Source organism: Castor canadensis, chromosome 10 (assembly GCF_047511655.1).
Source record: "Castor canadensis chromosome 10, mCasCan1.hap1v2, whole genome shotgun sequence".
NCBI lineage: Eukaryota > Metazoa > Chordata > Mammalia > Rodentia > Castoridae > Castor > Castor canadensis.
The window spans coordinates 9,495,462-9,512,922 of NC_133395.1; the positions used below are offsets into that span (position 1 = coordinate 9,495,462).

Here is a 17,461-nt window from a genome sequence, read left to right on the forward strand (position 1 = left end):
AATATCTAGTTGAAGGTATGACAGACTCCAAAGTTGCTTTTTTGGCAATAGTTTGGAGGATAACGGAGTACTATAGCACAATTGTGCTTTTGCAGTTGTGTTTTTTAGGATTTCAAGTTCAAGACTGAAATATACAATTCCTTGGTTCCATTTTATTTGAATCTGTGCTTAGCATTTTGATGGCAATTAATTTTTTTCTTATTCCTTTTAAATGCAGTTAACAAAATTTACTAGATAATTGCCTTGCAATATATCAGCAGATGACCAAGGCCAATCCAATGCCCATGAGACCATTGCCCTGTCCTATAGGCTAGCCCCAGATGAAAGTAATTCCAATATAATGCAAATAGGGTTTTGTGCATGAAGCTAAAAATCACAATAGCTCATACTCTTATACTTTACAGAAGAAGTATAGTATAAAACTTAAGAAAAAAATTTAATAGAGAGCCAGACTCCTACACAATGTGAATCTATTGGAAAAAATGTAATTTAGAACATAAAGAGATCTCTAAAACTCAGAGACCATCTGTTGTCTTTGTATGCCTGGGAGACATGATGAGGATGGCACACAAGCTTCTTTTTTTACCTACGTTTCTGTAAAGGGGTATGAAAATTTCACTTTAAAACTGAAACTCACTTACCTTATTTAAATAATAGTGATTTTCTAATACCCACAAAGGGATAGTAATAAGTTCTATGGTTTAAACACAGTCTTTGGTTACTAATACAAATGAAAAACCAAGTCAATTCTCTTGCTTTTCTCTTTTGGGGTCCAAAAGGACTTCATTTCTTGAGTCTATCTTGGGTGAATATGGAAGTCCTGCACCTGTTTCCTCAATATCTACATCATTTAGGTAGTCAGTGTGAACTTAACACAGAGTTGTAAAGGGGAAAACATCTTGCTGCCCACTTAGGCATTATTTTATTGTTTCTATGCTGTTGTTTGGTTCTCTGCCCATTGCCAAGGTACTTGCTTCCACTGAAACCATTGTATGAAGCAACATGGTTTGGGGAGAGCAGTGTAGAACTATGCAGATGCCCTAGAGAGGAAACCCTAGGACTTGATCCTTGTTTCTCTCCTAAACTTTTCTTCTGTGATCCCAGGCCAGATACTCTCCTCCAATTCTCAGTGTGGTGACAGAGGATGAGGGGACAAGTATGACTACCTTGCTACCTTTAAAAAGGTGGCTTTAGGATCCAGTATGTACTGATTGTGCAACTGTATTATAAACCATATACTGCTGTCAGTCAAAGGGAAAGAAAGAATTCCTGGCTGCTAAGGGTGAGGAACACCTGTAACAGCCAGGAGCCCTTTTTGTTTATACCATGAACTATTAGTACATGGTAGTTTGAAGATGTACTCTATTCATAACAAAAAAGTGGATAAAAATGCTTGGACATCTTTAAGGCCCAAGCTTTGATTACAAATACACTTCAGTGGTATCAGGATCCAGGAGAATTACACATAACCATTAGGTGCCTGATTGGGGATGTGACTTGAGTGGTAGAGCACCTGTCTAGAAAGTACAAGGCCCTGGGTTCAAACCCTAGTACCACTCAAAAAACAACAGATGCCTAGTTGAAATTAATTACAATGATTCAGAACCCAATATAGAAAAGTGGAAAGTAGATAACATTGTTTTAGGGTTCTTTCTATCTTCAAAGTCCTGCACATATTCAATTTAAAGTAAACCAGTTATCTGAGTGACTTGGCAAATACCTCTAATCCTGGCTGCTTAGGAGGTGGGGAATGATGATCATAATTCTGGCTAGTCTGGGCAAAATCAGGAGACCTTATCTGAAAAACAACTAAGTAAAAGGATGGGGTACGGTTCAAGTGGTAGAACCCTGGCTTGCCTTAGCATGAGGCTCTGAGTTCAATCCCCAATATTGCAAAAAGCAAAACAAAACAATAAAATCATTTACCTAAAGCAGCCCACAGGCTAATGAGAAAAAGACATACAAATAGGTATTTTGAAGTGTTTTGAATAGTAATATACTCACATGTAAGTTATTTTAGCCTTCAGGGTAAGAACATTAACACAGAGTTTACTCTGGAACAGTCATTGTCCTTTATTCTGTGCTGACTCATTTAATTCTCATAGGATCCTTAGTTGGTAGAAAGGAACTGAGGCACAGTAAGATGTCATTTGATAGAGGTTATATAGGTGGATTCAGGGTATCCAGAACTTGGAAAAAAAAGCAACCCAACTGTAAATGCTAAAGAAAAACTGAAATAGCAAGACATTACCAATGCAGTCGGGGGATAAAAAGCTATTTTGGCAACAGGAAGATTAAGTGGAAGTAAGAACAAGAAATGCCAAAGTATAAGACAGGGAATTCCATGGGACTGAAGGCATGTCCTGGAATTAGTACTTGTAATGTATTTTTAAGTGTAATATAGCTCATTGCTAATATTTAAATTTTTTGAATAAGGCAGTTTAAGTAGCTTTATCATTTTTTTAATATCCCAGAGAAAGACCAGTGGATGCCAAACATTAAACCAGAGAACGGGCCTAACTATTATTTTAAGAAAAATTAATTGTTGAAAATTAACAGGAAAGATGGTTGATGGTATTTGAGTAAATATGATTTCTCATTGACTTGAGTTTGTTAGTTGTACCAAATCATTCATAGATTTATGCTCTGGGATTTTGACTAGAGAAACCACTTGTGTTATGATTACATAAAAATTGTTATGTTCCATTTGTTAATAACTTTTGCCTGGTGTTTTGGATGTTATGTACTTATTTTTTCATATTTCAGCTTTCAACAGTTCTACCCTTGAATACTCATGAAAAATTGCAGTACCTATGACAGGTTGCATGATTTTTTTCCCCCTCTGTGCACTCAATTTGTGTATTATTGTATCATATGACATTTTGAATCAAGGGCTGCTGGTCCCAAGCTGCTATCAGCCGCTGATGCCAAAAATATTCATTATAACACTTCTCAGCCAGCATGCAAGCGAGAGCACGTCACATCACAGTGGCAGAATTTACAGGCATTGTTCTTTTCTTTTTTCACGTATTATACAGCCAAAAGAATGCAAAACAAAGGAGGATTTATTAGAAAATAATACTGGGGTAAAAAGTGATAAAACATGAGATGAATTTTTTGTGAAATTCAGAATTTCACTAGAGATACCTTCTCAGAGGGCTTTTTTTTTCCTTCTCTTTTCCTGAATGTTTTCTAAGCAGTATTTTTTTTCAGTCTTGATTACATGAAGGTGCAAACTGCTTACACATCTGGAAATAAGCAACACCTTCAACAGAGAACCAGAAGGCTAAAGGTGCATGCTGGTGTATGCCGTCCCTTTGTGTTAACATGCTGATCAGGAAAAAGGCAGTACTCAAGGCAGCCAGAAGAAGAATAAAAGACTTTGTTTACTAAGGGAGGACAACAAGCAATTAATAAATAAGGTTTATCGTCTTCTAAGATGGGAGACTGCTGAGCTAGCAATATTGGAACAATTGCATCTAAACTAATTCCATTTACAAAGTGAGCTGAGACTTGGAAGCCAGCTGACAAGATGCCAGGAAACATCACGACACAGAGGAGAGAACTTTCAGGGACAATTTTAAATACCTGAACTCTCCCTGTCACCATCTTTTCCAGAGGAGGAAGCGTAGAGACTTTAGGTTGGGGAGGAAGAATAGATATGGATACCAGGCAAGGGAACATGTGGTTGGTGAGAAAAGCTGTATTGTGCTGATTCTCTTTCTATTCCCTGAAAACCTAGGTGGGGGAATGATTTTGCTTCTCTTCCTCACTGATCCTGGAGAGAATGAGCAAAGGGCAGGAGTTGGACAAAGCCAATCTTTACTTCATCTTAGTGAATCCATGCTGAGTGCTCTTAAAACTGTAGGTTCTGGACACAGTGATGTGACCTTAGTCTAAAAGAAAGGACAACACAGGCCAGATTGGATGGAGTCAGGACCATTGGGTGGTAGTGTTCGAAAGAGATGCCCAGCCCTGTCACTGACTCTCACTGTTGTCTTTAATTTCACCAGCTTCTTGTTGCTACCTGGGTGGACTCCATAGTCCTCATGAGTATCCTCAAGTCCATTGTTGAATGTGAAGTGGTTTCCTTTTTCTGTCATATGATGTTTTGCTAACTTTTCCATGGAGATCAGAAGGACTCACCCAAACCTTAAAGGGAAAGCTAAGAACTCATGTTTATTAAGCATCTAGGCAGTGCTGAGACTGTAAAGCCCTTCTCTATGAGAACCCAGAATAAACTGGTATCCATGCTCATGTCTTAAAAATGTAATTATCTAGTCTTACCCTAAAAAACTGTTGAAGATACAGATATCACATTTTCCTATTACGTCTGAAATTTTGGAAGAAATTTTCTGAGAGATTTACCTTTAAGAAAAACAATACATTAAAATCTCCTGTTTTCATCAGACTTTGAAATGTCCATATTTATTTTGTTCTAAAGTGTAAATTAGGAAAGGTTTGGAATGTGACTTTTTTAAACTCTGAGTTTCTGTCAATTTATTAAAATTCATAACAAACAGCCCTTTATTAACAAGAAAACCTCACAAAACAGGAACTTTCTCTAGTGGAATGTTATCAAGGCAGTTTCAAAGATCTCAGAATTTCTGGGATGTCAAAAGGCAGAAGAGGGAAGTTTTAGGTTCATATTGACCACTGATTCATGTGAAGTAATTAAGCACAATCCAGAAGGACAAATCTGCACTGGCTCTGGTCAGCTGGTCCTTCTGCAGGAGCTGGGATTGGGCAAGAAGGAACTCCAGGTCACAGACAAGGCTGGCTGAAAGACAGATAATTATGGAGTCAGCATTAAGGTGCTGACTCACTGCAGTGATGCTGAAGTATTTCTCTCCTCTTTTAAATCCCTCCATATTTCCTAGGTAGAGATGACTGAGTGAGCACAAGGTGGTCAGGCAGGAGGAGCAGCTGTGGTCCCATAATCTTATTTTAGGTGGTCAAAACTGGAATGTCACATGACCCATTGTGTTTTTTCAGGTGCACAGAAGATGCTGCTGGTGTGTGAGCTTTGTCTTTTTTGCTAGCCTCATTCTTAGGATCCTGTTTCATTCCATTTGAGCCTCTGAAATTCTTCCCTTTCTTTCCCCTGGATAACTTGGGATCATGGCAGGCAATCTCAGTTGGTGAATGGGATTTTGTGATTTTAAAACATTTTATTTATCAACCTGTCTGTTTTAATTTATGGCAATATAGTTATTTTGGCAAGTGGTATACATGTGTCTGGCACACACATCAAGAAACAAATTCTATTGGGGTTCTCTTGGCACCACTGTGTAAAATCATACACTTTTTCTCCCAAGGCTTCTGAAATGCTAGCAAGTTCCTCTCGTTATTCCACCAAGAACTTGAAATGCAATTTCCTTGCTCTGAAGGTAGTATCAAGCCTCATGCAGAAAACGCTCAAGATGATATTTGTAAAGATAGTTTCAAACAAGAAAATGTTTAGTTTTACCTGGTAATTGTGACTCACATAGGAATGTAGATAATTTATATGGTTATTTTGAGTAAGTTAAATAATGTGAAGTTTGTGGCTGAAAAGTTAAAATCTATATCAATTATGCTTTATAAGAAACATCTTTTTATTGCTTTTAGAGTCACATACAGGAAAGCATGCCGCTTACTACATGTAAAATGTTATTACTCAATTTTAATACTTTGTTTTGATTTTTTATGTGCAATGATAAAGTAAAAAAGAATAAGGTTGTTTTCAAAATGTTATGGTATATACTATACATTTGATTTCTGCAGCATTGTACCTTTCTCTCAAGGATAATTACAGACTGTGTAGTTTTGCATAGATCCATAATGCAGTTCTCATCAAAAGAAGATTACTCTCTGTTGCAAAATGGTGTGTCATTTTGAAGGTACAGTAGAGGTGGCAAAAACTGGTGACAATCATCTAGGGTGAATATGTCTATCTGATTGAAAGGAAAGATTGGGGAGGGACAAGACAATAAAACTACTCTGGAAAAGGAGACAGTGAGTCTTGGACCTTCCTTCCAGACCTAAGCTGAAGACCACAGCCAAGTCTTACAAATGCAGAGTACACAGTGCTACACTGAGGCCTGGGCTCAGGCACAGCATTAAAATTTAATGAAATAATTGGAAGTTGGCACCAGAACAAAGTAAATAAGGTCTAGAGAGCCAGAAGTGAGGGGCTACTGACTGTTGAGTTTAGAGACTGTGCTGGGCAGGTAGCAGCAAAGACAATTTCAGTAATGTGCAGTGTGGCTTATTCATTGTGCTAGTCTGCCTACGCTGCAATAAAAAATACCATACAACACAAATTTATCTGACATGGGTATAGAGGCCAAGTAGTCTAAGATCAAGGGACTGGCAGCCTGAGTATCTGTTAAAAGCCCACAAGTATACAGATATACCTTCTTGCAGTGTTCCCACATGGTAGAAGTGGTCAACTAATTCTCTGGAGTTCTTTTAAATGAGATTAGTCTCATTTGCACAGTTCCCCCCATCATGGCCAAATCACCTCCTACCGGCCCAGAGTCTTGATACTATCCCCTTGGGGTAAAGATTTCAATATATGGGGGAGGAGCAGGCATGAGCATTCCGCTCATTGCAATATTTGACTGATTTAACTGAATTTTCCTTTGACAATTAAGTCATTTTCCAAACATCCTGAAATAAATAGAAATAATTGTCCTCTTTAAGGGCACATTTTGACTTCACTAATGGTACAGAGAGGAAGATAAAGAAGGTAAAGGGAGGGAGACAAAAGGTACCAATAAATTCACTCACATATAAATAAGCTAACCAGGGTATTAAGAGAACCAAAAATAGTTTGCAGTAATTCATCCAATAAACATGTTTTGAGTGACTTCAACATTTAGATCACTGTTTAGGCCTGAGTCTATGCTGTCACTGAAGGATAGCAGAGAATCTGTTCTTGTCTTAAATGGGTTAATGCAGAGTTAGCAAACTCTACCACCTGTTTTTGTATAGCCCATTGTTAAGACTAAAAAAAAACACAAAAAACAAAAGAAGACTGATATTTTGTGACACATGAACAGTTATAAGAATTTAAGTTAGGTGTATAGACACTGAAAGAAAATTTTGTTAGAATATAGACATGCTCCATTTTGTGTATATTACCTGTTTCCATGTTACAATGGCTAACCTGAATAGTTCCAGGAGAGGGCTGTTGGTCCACAAGGGTTAAAAATATTTAACATCAGCACCTTTACCAAAAGAGTTTGTCAGTGGATTTTCTACGGGGTTAGAAAGCCATTAATCCGATGATCACACCATTAAAATTACACATGCTGGGCAAGAATGATGTGTAAGTATGTGAGCATGCATAATGAGACACAGAAATGTAGTGGAGGCATTAAGACCGTTGTCACTTTCTGTGGGCTGACAAGAGACCATACTCAAAGAGTGGTGAACAAATTGTAATGCAGATGTAATTCAGTAATGCCAAGGGTTGTGGAGTTTCTAACTGAACCTGACTGTTCTAGTGTTGAAGATTTTGTAAGGCAAGGGGCAAGGAATAAGTTCCACATTGTCATTCACCAACATGACACTTGTTGGTACTGCAAATGAAGACAAAAACAAAAGCAAACAAACAAAACCCAGACATTTTCTCATAGTATAGAGAAAAATGTCAAAGAAAACAAACTTTTAAAACTGAGAAAAGACACCACCTGTCCAAACGTATGAAATCATAGAAATGTATTTTACTCCACCAGTAAATAAAAGGGTACATTTTGTGTCATGAGGTATCTATTTAAATTTTAATTATAATAATACTTTTCTTCTGAAAGTTTCAAAGCACTTGTTTTGTTTAAATTCTCTGAACATTATTATGGAAGAGCAAAGAATATGAATCTTTTATTCGGTCTTTAGAACTAATACAACCTGAACCTTTGAATGAGTTTTCCTGATAATTATTGAAAATAAAAGGATGTGTGAAAAGAAAAACTTCACTTAATTATATTCATACATTTGCAATGGGCTTCAGTTTGCAGTATTGTATACACACAATTGCTTTAATGCGCTTTCCTGATCATGATTGTGAGAAATAAAAAAGCTTGATAAGATAATTGTTTCAGAGTGGTATTGATATAAATAAAATGTCAGAGTGGTATAGAAGAGCCTTTGAACTTTTTGGTTCTAGACAGATACAACTTCAAAGACTACTCTATCCTTTGATGCAAGTATTTTTTATCATCCATCCTCAAAAGATTTCAGTTCATTTGTGTTTCTTCAAAAGACTCTTATTTATTCATCCATCAAACAATTATCAAGGGTCAGCTGTGTGCCAGGCACAGTGTCTGATTCTTGGAAAAACAAAGCAATTAAAGAGGGGTCATATAGGCTCAAATAGTGGGGTGGAGAGACCAAGGTCTGCTGGCCAAACAATTATTCTCTCAAACATAAGTCTTTGTAATGGAGTGAAGAGTTTAGTGCAGAAGTAAATAGAGTAACATTTCTATAACAACAGTCATTTTTAATTTCTCATTAAATTCCATCTGATTTATTTTCATTGTGTCTTCTTAGGCCATTTATATTAAAAGCAAGAGAACATTTTAAAAATTAAGCGTTCACTATTCTAAGTTTGATCAAGTAAACTATTATTGTAGAGATATGAATTGTCACGTAATCTGTCCTACTGTTCTGGGCTGAAATTTAAATAAAACACAAGCAGAAAACATTATCTACTTGAAAATAAGCCTGGTTTCAAATAGAAATGTTTTCACATAGAATTATCCCCATGTCGTGCTTAATCTTAATCCTTGGCTTGTTGGATTGAGACATGCCTGGATTAATGAAGCATTCCTCTGGTTATGTCTATAAGGGAATTTTCAGAGAGGCTTGATTGAGGGGAAAACACTTGCTCTGAAGTTGGGTAGCATCATCCAGTAGGCTGGAGACCAAATGGAGTACAGGCAGGAGGAGGAAGCCAGCTAGGGTAGGCATTCTCTTCCTGTTGTCATAATGTGCCATGCCCTCCCCACCATGGTGGACTGAAACCTCTGAAACCACAAGCCAAAATAGATCCTTCCTCTTCTTAAGTTCTTTGCTCAAGTATTTGGCCATAGCAACATAAAATTGACTAACACATGCCAAAATTGCTTGTCTATTTTTTAGCAGATCCTATGAAGCAGATATGTTAATTAATAGTGATTACATCCTAAACACTGCCATAAACTAAGGTGGCTCTGATACCTAGTCCCAGTCACATTTAGTTTCACACTCACAGTGTAACACCAGGTATAGTATATGCAAAGGTACTCTATGCATACACAGATTTACAGAAAGGTCAAAGAAAAGCCCAAACATATTGATGCAAGGAATTCTAGTTTTGAGTTTCTAGTCTTCTTACTGATAGCTCTCACTATTAAAACTCCAATTTCTCAGTTATTGTCAGCTATATGTCAAAGATATGGCAGATTGATCAGGGATAAGAGATGGTCTCAAGGGCTCCAGGGAAGAAGGAAAATATTTGACTTCTTTAGAAATGAATCCCTGCTCTTGTGTCCACAGTGCGGATTTGAAGGATTACAAATACAAATGGACACATTGTATTATTCATTTTAAACAAGTTCCAAATTATGATTGTGATATTTTGTTTTAATGCCACAAACAATTTCTGACCTATCAGGGAAGTAGTTAATTAAAAAAGATTTCCTGAGCACTTTTTTGTATTACAAATAATGGTTAGATGGCGTCCCTTGATATATTCATTTCACAAATACCCTTTGGATGTGCAAGCCTGTATGAGTTAGAGGAGAAGCCATACTGCATAACCAATGGCTTCTGTGGAGTTCCAGGTGAGATACTTATGCAGAAAAACAGAAATGTGTCAATGAACTATGTGACTGAGTGAAATACACAGACAATCGATGCCGTAGGTATTTCAGTATTTAGGAGGGGAGAGGATTGTGTGAAGAGGTGGAACTTGATCAGTGCCCACATGATTGGCAAGCTTTGTGTGGCAGGACCTCGCTTCAAGGGAGGGCAGGTGTGGGGAGAGAAAACGCAGTGGAGAGAGGAAATGCTCCTCTTGTTCTTTCATGAGAGATGGCATGGACACATCTGGTGAGAACGCACAACGATTTCTTAGCAACCCTGGCCCCTCAATTTAAAAATATTAGTTGGTGAGATTACTTAATTCCATCCACAGGTTGGTGCCTGTCTTAAACTGAGAGGCCAATTTTTCTCTTTGTCAGAGAATGTTTTAGAACATGGGTCAGAGACATAGACTCGAGTTCATTTTCCTCCTTTTGATATTAGTTTGTCTTGGAACCATGCTCCATGAAGGGGATCTTATTCTTGGTCCTTGTCTATCTTGTAATAATCCCAGCAACTATTCTACTACTCTTTTCTTTGTCTCTATATTTCATTTATAAGGTGGGAATAAAAAATAATACCTACTTGATTGAAACTTTTAAGTGTTTAGTGTATTTAGAAAAGTGTTAGGTACTAGTTAAGTACTATAGAAATATTAAAGGTCATCAAAGTTAGGCTAGTTCACAAAGATTTAGATTATCTCTTAAGTGACAAATAGATCCAAAAGAAAAGAGAGTGTGTGAAGAAAAATCTTCAGAAATTTTGGAATTCGGTGCTCTCTCAAATAGTTTGATATAAAAATAAAGAGGAATTCAGGGCAAAGATGTAGGTTCTTAATTCTTAGTGTAGCCTTTCAGATTATTGAAGAACAGGCTTAATGTCAACAGGCTAGTTGACAAGGGTCAACTAGCATTATTTCAGCCATGGTTATTTCATCCTCATTCCTGATATATATGCATGGAAATCATTCCAAGTAGGTTAATTTTCTATATCTTTTATTATCTCTAGAAAAGCAGCTCCAAGAATATATTTCATATTATACGCAAATATTCTGGAAATTCTTCTTAATGAAGTAATGAACTCCATTATTAAAGGAGCATATATAACCAAAAGGATAGAATTAATTCATTCACCATGAACATTCATCATACTAATAAAGTGATTATTAGGGAGGTAAGAATATTGTCATGTGCTCTATAAAATTTTGCCTGAAATTATGAAGATATAACTAGATGAGTTCTTACAATTATAACTTCTAAATGAATAACCATATTCAATTATGCGATCCTCCAAGATTTATTGTACTTTTTTCATTATTTCTTTTATGGATTTGGTGGCCCACATTCTCCTTTATGCAACATATAAATAATATATAGAGCTCAAACAAAGTGGTGTGTGAGAGAAGAAACAGAAAGCGAAAGAGAGAAAAGCTGTACTCAAACATTGGATTCTTTGCAGTAAGAGACAGTGTTTTTGTTTTTATTCACCAGTTAGCAAGAAATGCCAACTGATTTTCAAAGTAGCATTGTTGGCATCATAAACATAAACCAGTGTGTAAGTTAAATATCCTTGCTGAAGTGCTTCAGTTTTGTTTGTCATTTTATTGAGATATACATTTATCAAACTCAAATGTGTTCCTGAATTTGTATCACTCTGAAACGAATACTGAACGTTTCTTAAAATTTTAGAGCAGAAAAATATTTTATAGAGCATCTAGCCTAATTCCATTACGTTTAAAGTTAGAAATTATAGTGAGAGGTCCTTGCACTGTTTATTCCCCGAGTATTCATATTGTGCAAAGGTTATACTTGAGCCATGGGATAGTTTGCTAAACCATTTTTTTCCAATAGGACTTTGCCACATTTATAATTTCACTGGATTCTATCTTATTTATCCAACTGTACTCAAATATTCCCTTGGCCAGTACATTTTATTGAGGACTTAATCATAATTCTTTCACAGGAGAAGTGAATAGAGTAGGATAGTCTTCAGAGTTTTTTTTTTCTTTTATTCATATGTGCATACAATGTTTGGGTCATTTCTCCCCCTCCCCCCACCCCCTCTCTTACCTATCCCACACCCTCCCTCTCCCTCCCTACCCCCTTGCTACCAAGCAGAAACTATTTTGCCCTTATCTCTAATTTTGTTGAAGAGAGACTATAAGAAGTAATAGGAAGGAACAAGGGTTTTTGCTGGCTGAGATAGGATAACTATACAGGGAGTTGACTCGCATTGATTTCCTGTACATGTGTGTTACCTTCTAAATTAATTCTTCTTGAACTAACTTTTTCTCTAGTTCCTGGTCCCCTTCTCCTATTGGCCTCAGTTGCTTTAAAGTATCTGCATTAGTTTCTCTGCATTGAGGGCAACAAATGCTATCTAGTTTTTTGGGTGTCTTAATATGATTATGAAACATTTGACATTTGGAGATGTTTTGGTATGCTATCTGAAATATGCTTTAGTATGTGTGAGATATGTTTCTTAGGCTTTGAAATGAAACCCAAGGTATCAGCCTATTCCAGAAAACTCTTCAGAAAGGAAAAAGCATCTGTTTATTACAATATTTCCTGAAATCCCAGTGCCAGTAATGTATCTGCAACACCTACGCTTCACTATTTTTTCTAGAAAGAGAGAAGGTTAAAGATCATCTAGTAATAATATCTCTTTTTTTCAAGTGAAAATAAGTGCCAACCATGATTGAATACCTACGGCATGCTGAAATCTATATGCATTACTCCATTTGCCCCATAACAGTACTGCAAGGTGCAGAGGTTATTTGCATTTGCAGAGGAAATGAGACCTGGAAATTGAAAAGTGGAGCAATTAACTGACCAGCCCAGTGTTACACAGCCTGTGAGTGGCAGACCTGAATTTAAGGGTTAAGGAATGAAGTAAATTATTCAATGTCATTTAATGTTTCCCTTTGGTAATCAAACATTAGAGAAAAGTGATTTCAATTTTAGTTTTTCAGTGTAGAATGGTTGAAGTGGATAATGAGTTCAGAAAAATGGTTTAATGTAAATCTTTGAAAATCCATATTTTAAAATACTTTAATAAAAGAATTTTCTTAGGATGATTAGAATCTACAGTAAAATCTGAAAAATGGGGAAATGGAATTCATGGCAAATTACTGTTTTTCAGTGTGAACTTTTGGATAGGTTTCCTGGTGAGACAATCCTCTCTTAGTTCACTCCATATGCATTCTTCATAATCTTATTCACATTTGTTCTTTAGAACAAAATGGGTTTTATAGCAGAGACACTACTGCTTCTCCTTTCTTTTGTAGTAAGAGAGAGTGTAAGCTGAGTACATGGCCATGTCTTTTGTAGCTAGTAGTGGTCATGCAATCCGGTCATGGTAATGGGATATGTGGGAAGAACTTCTAGTACGTTTGCTTAAAACAGAAGGTGTAGTTTGTCTTTCTTCTCTTGTTTCCACTAAGTAGAACATGAGTGTGAAGACCAGAACCAGAGCAGTCATCTTAAGACATCAAATTAAAATTGCCTCTTGAGGACTTCAGAGCAAAAAGATAAAAGGAACTTGGTCCTTCATGCCAGCAGTCACATACCGGCCTTGGGCTACTTACAAGCTCTAAAAGAAAGAGATAATTGGCTATCTTTTTTGGAAACACTACCATTTTTATATAGCAATATCTTGAAAAAAGGGAACTGTAGATAAGAATTTTTTGTTATATTTACCTGAACAACGTTAGCTAGATTTCTTTTTATTGCACGACTTCTCAGAGCTTTTATTATATGAGAGTTTCTAATAGTAGATTATGAAAGTTATATTTTAAATGAGGCATCCTGTGGACTTGCGTATGCAGAGTGCATTTGGAGAACTGCAACTTCAGGAAGCCCAATTTTAGGAAGTTTTTAGTGGTTGAGCTTAAGATAAATGCTGAGCCATGAAGAAGAACGAAATGTTATCATTCTCTGGTAAATGGATAGAATTGGAGAACATCATTCTGAGTGAGGTTAGCCTGGCCCAAAAGACCAAAAATCGTATGTTCTCCCTCATATGTGGACATTAGATCAAAGGCAAACATAACAAGGGGATTGGACTTTTAGCACATGATAAAAGCAAGAGCACACAAGGGAGGGGTGAGGATAGGTAAGACACCTAAAAAATTAGCTAGCATTTGTTGCCCTTAACGCAGAGAAACTAAAGCAGATACCTTAAAAACAACTGAGGCCAATAGGAAAAGGGGAACAGGTACTAGAGAAAAGGTGAGATCAAAAAGAATTAACCTAGAAGGTAACACCCACACACAGGAAATCAATGTGAGTCAATGCCCTGTATAGCTATCCTTATCTCAACCAGCAAAAACCCTTGTTCCTTCCTATTATTGCTTATACTCTCTCTACAACAAAATTAGAAATAAGAGCAAAATAGTTTCTGCTGGGTATTGAGGGGGTGGGGGGGGAGAGGGAGGGGGTGGAGTGGGTGGTAAGGGAGGGGGTGGGGGCAGGGGGGAGAAATGACCCAAGCCTTGTATGCACATATGAATAATAAAATAATAAAAAAAAAGTAAGCACACTGGAGTGGGGAGGGGGCTGAGGGGAAGAGATGATGGGGGCAATATAAATAATGCACAATGTAAAAAAAATAAATAAATGCTGAGGGTAGGTGGTGTGGGCAGGAGGAAGTTGTGGTCTTGAGAGCCATCCAACATATCAAGATGCGTATCTGTAAGAGGAAAAAAATCAATTAGTATTATATTTACCCAGCTAATTATAGTAAGACAGATGGAATAATTTCTAAATAAAGAAGTGGTTTGAGTTGTTTATGTGATAAGCTATAAGAAAATAGGAGGAGGGGCAAGGATACTATCCAGGGCATCCTCTGAATTTACATACAGGTGGGACTTTTGAGTCAATGTATGGCTAGAAGACGGTACTTAAATTTCAGTACAAAGGTATGATTTTGTTTCTTTGGTATAGTTGTGAGTGGTGCCTGGTGGAGGCAGGATAAATCTTCATCTGGTCGTCCCTTCCTGCCACCAATGTTTGGGAATACAGATAGCTTGTTATTTGACATCTCTTCCATTACTCTGGGCTCTCTGTGCACCTCACAGGGTAGTCGAGCTATCAGTGGGCTTTGCAGTTTTCACGTAACACATCTCCTCAGGTCACTCTCCTCTGTTTAAAACAATATATACAGGTATTTTCCTAAACAAAGACAGTTCTCTCCTTCAGGGAAATGCTGGTGCCAGCTGTTAAAATGACATTGCCCCCTAACCTGCTACATAATTTTTTAAAGATAAATATGTTATTTATTCTTTAGTGGCTGACATGTCTGGATTATGTTGAAATAATTGCCTATTTTTCCTGCCGCATGTGGTCTGAGTAAAGACTATTATTGGAGCAGAGTGAAAAAAGGAAATAATAATAATTATTTAATATGTACAGAGCTGCATCCACAATGTGTGTAAATGTGCTTATAATTGTGTACCATATATAAAGCCTCTTTCCTGACAAATTAAGTCATACACAGGATGTAGTAGTGTTAGACTCGGTCTGTGAGCACGGTGCCCCAGGTCAGCATCGTGTGCGGAAGGAGATCCAGGAGGCTTCTTGGTGGGGTGGGTTGCCCACAGCGTTCACAGGGCCCCGGTACATTTCAAATGGAGTTTCCAAAGGAACAAGACATTGATAGATGTTTATAAGAGCTTACACTTTTCGACTGTGCTGTTTCCAAGTAGGGTTTCGTTTTTACTTATTTGCTTTTTTGAGGGAGCAAAGCTGATGAGCAAAATGACATGTACATTAGGCACTGTGCCATTTGCTTTGTATGTGGCATTTGACTTCATCCTCCTGGTAATGCTGAGAGATAGGTTACTGACCCTTTTTCAGGTTAGAAATGTGGCACTAAAAGAGGTGAGCATGTATTATTCTATGATTATGCCTACAAACGGATTCAGCTCTGGTCTGATTACCCCATGATCAGAACATGAGGATCGCAATTCTCCATTATTCACTTCTTGAATTTAAGACTTTGTATTCTAGGCTTTCCTTGAAAAATATGGTCACAGTGTTTTGTAATTCTACAAGAGGAGGAGTAAGACAAATGTCACTGGGAAGGGGGAAGCTGTTTCAATGAAAGAGTTGAGTCACTATAACTATTGTCCTCCATAGGATTTTTTTCTATTTATTAACTAACTCCATCAGTATTCCTGTTCTTCCATGCTACTTAAAAATGTGAATTATATTAAAACAGCATGCCTAAAAAATATGTGCTCTTATCCTTTAGAGAAATGATACACTTAAATAATTCAGAGCAGGGGCCTAAGTGTCACACGCCTGGCTTCCAATGACCTACCCATCCTGTCCTAACCATGGGATCCCAGAAACACTGTAGTGGGTTTTCTATGGCTTAGTTCTCTCTTCTCTTTAAAGATGATAGAACATAGTAATAGCACTAGCTCATGAAATTATTATGAAGATTAAAATGTGTAAATATGTGGAATGTGTTTCGAATGGCATGTGGCATATATATTTTATAAATTGTATAGTATAATTTAAACTCATTGAAATATTGTAAGTTGATGAGGGTCAGCAGTCAATAGTGATAAAGACCCTCACATAATAACTCAAAGTTGGAACACTAAGAAGAAAACCTTGACAACTGAACTGATTAAGCATAACATCTACATTGAGTTAAAATTTTGGTAATTGTAGTATTATTTTAATAGCCAAAAGATGGAAATGATCTGAACCTCTAACATAGAAAAGTAGTCAAAGTGATAAACTTATATATATGAGGGTGACTACCAAAATGTCTTTCCCACATAACAATACCATGTAAATATATTATGTGGAAAGGAAGAAAACAGTGCACAAACCTAATGAAATCTATTATCTATCTATCTATGTATTTATGTGTCTATTTATCTATCATCCATCTGTCCATCCATCAAGCCATCTACTCACCTGCTCATCCAACCCCACATTCTCACATGTAGGACTGGAAGGAAATAGAGCTGTATGTTAACAATAATTTCTTACTAGAGTGTATGAATATTTTAAAATTTTTTACTATCAGTTTTCCTCCATGAATTTTCAATGCTTTTACAATCATAAAATAAAATTGAAATTAAAAAAGTGAATCCTATCAGTATATGTCACTGAATAAATAATGCATATTGTCACATCTTCTTCATGTGAAGCGACCACCCAGAGTCTTGAGACACTCCGTGTTTACATTTTATCATTACACTCTGAGCAGATGGCACTAGACCTTCTATATCTGGTAGAATTTGATTTTTTATTTCACAATTGCTATTTGCTTTCAATCATTTTTGCTTCAGACTTAACAAATGAACATTAAGATTGCAGCAGAGAATAATTTTTCAGAGTAATACATACTCTGGAGTTCTGGGAAGTATTTTTTTCTTACACAGAATGTTTGTAGAGTAAAACTTACTTGTAGGGTCATGTGCTTAAAGTGCTGAGTTTGACAGTAACTTTATTTTCTGAGGGAATGATGCATTTTAAACCTATACTCAGTCACCCCTTGCGTAATCTGCCCAGTCAGCTGGTTAGATGCATTAGCTCATAACAGAATAACTTTGGAAATGGCTATAGTCAATGTCAATACATACCACTGTTTTGTTCCTTCTTATCTTAGAAGT

The 17,461-nt window shown here is 36.8% G+C and overlaps 1 protein-coding gene across 1 annotated transcript in view; it reads left to right on the forward strand.

The window, feature by feature from the left end:
• Nucleotides 1-17,461, forward strand: part of Fgf14 (fibroblast growth factor 14) — a 638,567-nt gene that overhangs the window by 115,794 nt on the left and 505,312 nt on the right. The gene's annotated exons all lie outside the window — the stretch shown is intronic.